The sequence below is a fragment of the Monodon monoceros genome, unplaced genomic scaffold (genome assembly GCF_005190385.1).
Source record: "Monodon monoceros isolate NGI ecotype Baffin Bay Population unplaced genomic scaffold, NGI_Narwhal_1 Super_Scaffold_11, whole genome shotgun sequence".
In the NCBI taxonomy this organism is placed as follows: Eukaryota; Metazoa; Chordata; class Mammalia; order Artiodactyla; family Monodontidae; genus Monodon; species Monodon monoceros.
The window spans coordinates 50263525-50270412 of NW_021703767.1; the positions used below are offsets into that span (position 1 = coordinate 50263525).

General features: G+C 33.7%; 1 pseudogene; it reads right to left on the reverse strand.

Moving 5' to 3' along the window:
- Positions 1 to 1105: 1105 nt before the first annotated feature.
- Positions 1106 to 2504, reverse strand: LOC114890263 (annotated as a pseudogene).
- Between the last annotated feature and the right edge of the window lie 4384 nt (positions 2505 to 6888).

A 6888-nucleotide genomic window follows, 5' to 3' on the forward strand; every position in this document is an offset into this window, starting at 1 on the left:
ACATAGGGCTTCCCTGGTGGCACAGTAGTTAAGAGTCCACCTGCTAGTGCAAGGGACACAGGTTTGAGCCCTGGTCCAGAAGATCCCACACGCCACAGAGCAACTAAGCCCATGCGCCACAACTGCTGAGCTTGCACTCTAGAGCCCATGAGCCACAACTACCAAGCCTGCATGTTGCAACTACTGAAGCTCGCGCACCTAGAGCCCATGCTCTGCTACCAGAGAAGCCACCACAATGAGAAGCCTGCTCACTGCAACAAAGAGTAGCCCCTGCTCACCACATCTAGAAAAAGCCCATGTGCAGCAACAAAAACCCAATGCAGCCAAAAATAAAATGAATTAATTGTTTAAAAAGTAAAGCTTTTCTCTTTATAATAAGACAAAAACATTTTCATTAAAAAATTCTACATACATGCATATGATCAAAATATAATACTTTTCTCATTTGGGAAATTCCTATGCACAGTAAGTAAAAAAAAAAAAAAAAGTGTCCAAATATATCAATTTATCCACTATTAAGATTACTGGGTGCCACCTATTGTTGAATTTTTGCAAGTGCTAACTTTACAAATTCAAAATTGTTATTAAAATCTGGGTTCCAAAAACTGAGTTTTGAGAATGCTTTTCTTGTTGGTATGTTTATACTGGCAAAATAAGATCATGAAAAGAATACACATGGTATCGAAATTAGCTTAAAATAGCCACATGCCACTTAAATATGTAAAACAGAATTATCATTTCTTACTTCAAATGCAGATTTCTGCCTCTCTTAAGTTGTGTCAAAATCTCAAAGGAATATCTAGGTAACTAGAGTATATAGAAAGACACCGTACAGTCAACAATCTAATCAAAACTATGGCTTGGTCATACTCCATAATGAGTGTAAGGCAAATGGCTTATTCAAAACATCCATTTACTTACTGGAAGTTGTCAAAGTCAAAAAGGCATTTTTTTCTCTCCTTTTAAATAGAAAATGGAGTCTTTTACTTATAAGCTCAACTGCAGCAAAAGAACAAAGTGGGTTTAACATTTTACTTAATATATTCAGGATTACCAGCTTTTAAAGAGATACAAATGGCTTGGAAACTGCTTTAACAAGTTTCTCTCAGGCTAATAAAATTTTGATCTTCTTTAACAGGATCATAGCCAAAAATCCAAATTGTAAAACAATCCTCAGAAAAATTGGAACATAAAATGTTAGCTCAGTTTCGATATTATCAATATTTTCTTTATCATCTCAAATGTCATCAAATGGATTATGTGTATATCTTCAAGATCAAATGAATTGGTTTTATAGAATTTAATATGATCAGGATGCTCATCATGTGCCTTCTAGCTTCATCTGCATTGTATTTTAAAATTATATCAGCTTTGTTATCTTGGTCATCTTGTAGACCAACCAATATGATGTCTGAGGTATTTATGCAAATTTTTTGCTCCATTTCCCCTCTGAAGTGACATAACCTCTTTATGCCATCAAAATACATCACTTCTAATCATCCATTTCTCAACATTTTTATTATTTGAGCATATATTCTTGTTCATCCTCTTTGAACACCAGCTCTCTTTTTTCAGATTCATTCTCATTCTTACCCCTGCATCAGTTTTTACCTTCTTTATCTTTATTCTTGAACGTGGCAATAACTGCAGCCTCAAGGTATCTCTGACTCCTATTCAGGCAGCAGGGATTCTCCAACGGGCTCCAGGGACTACATTAGGACACAGCAGGTGGGGATAGCCAGGTCACCAAGCACTAGAGAGTCTCAAAACCCAGTTCTTCTGAGATCTGTTTGTGTCATTTTTTTTTTCTTCTGCTTATATGGATTTGATTTGCTATTTTTCCAGTTTTCTGAGGTGAAAATTTAGATCTTTCTTCTTTTCTAATATATGCATCAAATGCTATAAATTTCCCTCTAAGTACTGCTTTCACTGCGTCACACAAACTTTGGCAAGTTGTGTTTTCATTTTTATTTTGTTCAAAATAGTTTTTAGTTTCACTTGAGATTTCTTCTTTGATCCATATGTTACTTAGAAGTGTATTGTTAAATCTTCATGTATTTGGGGATATTTCACTTATTTTTCTGTTACTGATTTCTAGTTTAATTCCATTGTGGTCTGAGAGCAGACATTGTAAGATTTCTATTCTTTAAGTTTGTTAAGGTATGCTTTATGGCCCAGAATGTAGTCTATCTTGGTAAATGTTCTACGTGAACTTGAAAAGAATATGTATTCTATTGTTGTTGGAAAAAGTAGTCTGTAGATGTCCATAATATTCAGTTGATTGATGGTGTTGTTGAGTTCCTATGTCCTTACTGATTTTTTGCCTGCTGCATCTGTTCATTTCTGTAAAAAGTGTTGAAGTTTCCAACTATGATAATGAATTCATGTGTTTCTCCTTTCAGTTCTATTAGTGTTTGCCTTACTGAGTTTGATGCTCTGTTGCCTGGCACATACATGTTAAGAATTGTTATGTCTTCTTGGAGAATTGACTCCTTTATCATCATGTTATGCTCTTCTTTAACCCTGATAAATTTTCTTGCTTTGAAGTCTGCTTAGACTGAAATTAGTATAGCGACTCCTGCTTGCTTTTGATTAGTGTTATATGGTATGTTTTCCTCCATTCACTTACTTTTAATCTATCTGTGTCTGTATTTAAAGTTAGTTTCTTGTAGGCAACATACAATTGAGTCTTGCTTTTTTGCTCCACTCTGACAGTCTGTTTAATTGGCATATTTAGCCTATTGACTACAAAGTGATTATTGACATAGTTTGATTAATATTTACTGCATTCCTTACTGTTTTCTATTTGTTGCCTTTGTTCTTTTTTTCTATTTTTGTTTTCCATGCTTTTTCTGCCTTTTGTGGTTTTAGTTAAGAATTTTATATGATTCCATTTTCTGTCTTAGCTTTTATTTGTTATACTTTTGTTTTTTTTTCTTTTTTTTTAAGTGGTTGCCCTGGAGTTTGCAATATACATACACAGGTCATCCAGATCCACTTCCAAATAACACTGCATCACTTCGTAGGTAGTATAGCTTCTAATAACAAAATAATTCTAATTCATCCCTTTTGTGCTTTTTAAATTGCTGTCATTCATTTCACTTATCTGTAAGCATGCACAAACATATATAAATACATAAGATATATACATAAGCATACATAATCTATAAATTGTTGGTATTATTATTTTGAACAAACTGTTGGTTGTTAAATCAAGAATAAGAAAAATAGCAGATTTTACTTTACCTTCACTGACTACTTTTTCAATACTCTTCCTTCCTTTATATAGATCTGAATTTCTGACCTATATTATTTTTCTTCTCTTTAAAGATCTTTTCTTTCCCAGCTTTACTGAGATATAATTTATATATAACACTGCATGAGATGAAGATGTACAATATGATGATTTGATATACATAGATAATGATTAGGAAATTATTACATAGACATGATTACCACAAAAGTTAGTTAACATATCCATCACATCCATCACTTCATAGAACTACATTTTTTTTTTTTTGGTGGTGAGAAATTTTAAGATTTACTCTCTTGGCAACTTTTAAGTATACAGTACAATATTGTTAAAACTACTCATCATGCTTTACATTAGATCCTCAGAAGTTATTCATCTTATAATTGGAAGATGTACCCTTTGACAACTTTCACCTATTTCCCCAACCTTGCACACTTCCCTCCATCCCTGGGAACCAACAATCCACTCTGTTTCTATGTGGGGTTTTTTTTGTTGTTGTTTATATTCCACATAAGGGTGAGATTACACAACATTTGTCTTTCTCTGTATGACTTATTTCACGTAACATAATATCCTCAAGTTTCATTCATGTTGTCACAAATTATAGGATTTCTTTCTGGAGGTTTTACAGTTTCAGGTTTTATGTATGTCTTTAATCTATTTTGAGTTAATTTTTGTGAGATAGGAGTCCAGTTTTATTCTTTTACATGTTAATATTCAGTTTTTCCACTACCATTTGTTGAAGAGACATTTTACTTTTGAACATGCTTGGTTTCCTTGTCAAGTAATAGTTGACCATATATGTGTGATCTTATTTCTGAGCTATCAGTTCTGTTTCATTGGTCTATGTGTCTGTTTTTATGACAGTATCATAGCTTTAAAGTGTAATTTGAAATCAGGAAGTGTGACATCTGCAGCTTTGTTCTTTCTAAAGATTGCTTTGGCTATTTAAGGTCTTTTGTGGTTCCAAACTAATTTTAGGATTGTTTTGTCAGTTCTGTTTAAAATGCCATTGGAAATTTGATAGGGATTGTATTAAATCTATAGATGAGTTTGGGTAGTAGGTCCATGAGGTTTTAAAAAGATTAATTCTACGATCTATAACATGGGAGATCTTTCCATTTATTTGTCTTATTCAATTTCTTTCATCAATGTCTTATAGTTTTCAAGGTACAGACCTTTCACCTCCTTGGTTAAATTTATTCCCAAGTATTTTGTTTTTTATTTTATTGTTAATGAGATTATTTAGTTCTTTGATAGATAATTTGTTGTTAATATATAAAAATGAAACTGATTTTCTTAAATTGAAGTGTAGTTGTTTTACAATATTGTACTAGTTTCAGGTATAGAGCAAAGTGATTCAGATTCTTTTACTTTTTCTTTCAGAGTCTTTCCATTACAGGTTATTACATTGAATATTGTTCCATGTGCTATACAGTAAATCCTGGTTGTTTTTCTGTTTTATATATAATAGTGTGTATCTGATAATCCCGTACTCTTTATTTATCCATCCCCTGCATCCTGCTTTCTCCTTTGGTAACCATACATTTGTCTTCTATGTCTGTGAGTCTGTTTCTGTTTTGTAAATAAATTCCTTTTATCATTATATAGTGTCCTTCTCTGTCTTTATGGTCTTTGTCTTAAAGTCTATTTTGTCTGATATGAGTATTGCTACCCCCATTTTCTTGTCATTTCCATTTGCATGAAACATCTTTTTCCACCCCCCTCACTTTTAATCTATGTATCTCGCCTGAAAGTAAGTCTCTTGTAGGCAGAATATTGTAGGTTCTTGGGGTTTTTTTTTAAATCTAATTTTCCATTCCATGTCTTTCGATCAGAGCATTTAGTCCACTGACATTTAAAGTAATTATTGATAACTATTTATTGCCATTTTAAACCTTGTTTTCCAGTTGATTTTGTATTTCTTCTTTGTTCCTTTCTTCTTTTATGTTTTTCTTTTTGTAGGTTGATGGTTTTCTTTTGTAGTATGCTTCAGTTCCTTTCTTTTTGGTTTTTGTGATTCTTACTCTATGTTTTTGGTTTGTAGTTACTCTGGTTTTCAAGTATGTTAACCCATAACTATACCTACTTGCTTTAGACCAATAGTCATATAAGTTCAAACATATTCTAAAAGATCTACTTTTTTTTAACTCTCCTCCGCTACATTTTGTGATTTTTGATGCCTATTTTACATCTTTATTTTTATCCTTTTGCTATTCATTGTAGTTATAATTGCCTTTACAAATGTTTTTGGTTGTTTTTTAATCTCTGTACTGGCTTAAGTGATCCTCAATCCTTTAATATATTTACCTTTCCTATTGTGTTTTCTCCCTTTCCTATTGATTCCTTTTTTCTATTTAGAGAATAACTTTCAATATTTCTTTCAGGTTAGGTTTAGTATTGCTGTATTCTTTTAGTTTTTGCTTTTCTGAGAAATTCTTCGTTTCTCCTTCTATTCTAAATAATTACCTTGCTGGGTTGATATCCTAGGTTTGTAGGTTTTTCCCTTTCAGGACTTTGACTATATCATGCCACTCCCTTATGACCTACAAAGTTCTTGTAGAGAAATCAGCTGATTGCCTTATGAGGGTTCCCTCATAACTGACTCTGTTTTTTCTCTTGCTGTCTTTAGAATGCTCTGTTTAACTTTTGCCATTTTAATTATGATATGTCTTGGTGTGGGTCTGTTTGGGTTCATCTTGTTTGGGGCCCTCTGTGCTTTCTATAACTGGGTATCTGTCCTTCTTTAGGTTTGGGACGTTTTCAACCATAATTTCTTCAAATACATTTTCAATTCTCTTTCTCTTTCTTCTCCTTCTGAAACACCTATTATGCATAGGTTGGCATGCTTTATATTATTCCATAGATCTCATATGTTGCTTTCATTTTTTTTTTTTCATTTGTCTTTCTGTCTGATGTTCTGATTGGGTGACTTCCATTATTCTATCTTCCAGATCACTTACTTGCTGTTCTGCATTATTTAGTCTGCTATTCATTTCCTTTAGCTGGTTGGTTTTTATTTCAGCAATTGAGTTGTCTAATTTTGATTGGTTCCTCTTTATAGTTTCCTCTTAGAGTGATCTGTATTTCTATTGATAATCTTCCTTAATTCCTTTAGCATTTTTATTACCTCCTTTTCTTTTTTTTTTTTTTTTGCAGTATGCAGGCCTCTCACTGTTGTGGCCTCTCCCATTGCGGAGCACAGGCTCCAGACGTGCAGGCTCAGTGGCCATGGCTCACTGGCCCAGCTGCTCCACAGCATGTGGGATCTTCCCAGACTGGGGCATGAACCCGTGTCCCCTGCATCGGCAGGCGGACTCTCAACCACTGCGCCACCAGGGAAGCCCTATTACCTCCTTTTTGAACTCTGACTCTGGTAGATTGGAGAGGTCTGTTTCATTATTCTTTTGGGGGATTTCTCTTGTTCTTTAAATTGAGAGTATTTCCTCTTCTTCATTTTGCTTACATTTCTCTGTCTCTATGAATTTAGGAGAAAGTTATCTACTATAGTCTTGTAGGGCTGTTTTTATGTGGGAGCATCCCTGTGTTGACTGTGTGAGTCCATTATTTTTGGTGTGAGAGATGTTTTTGGTACAGATGCTTGCCATGTCTTTCCTCAGAGTATGCTGGCCACT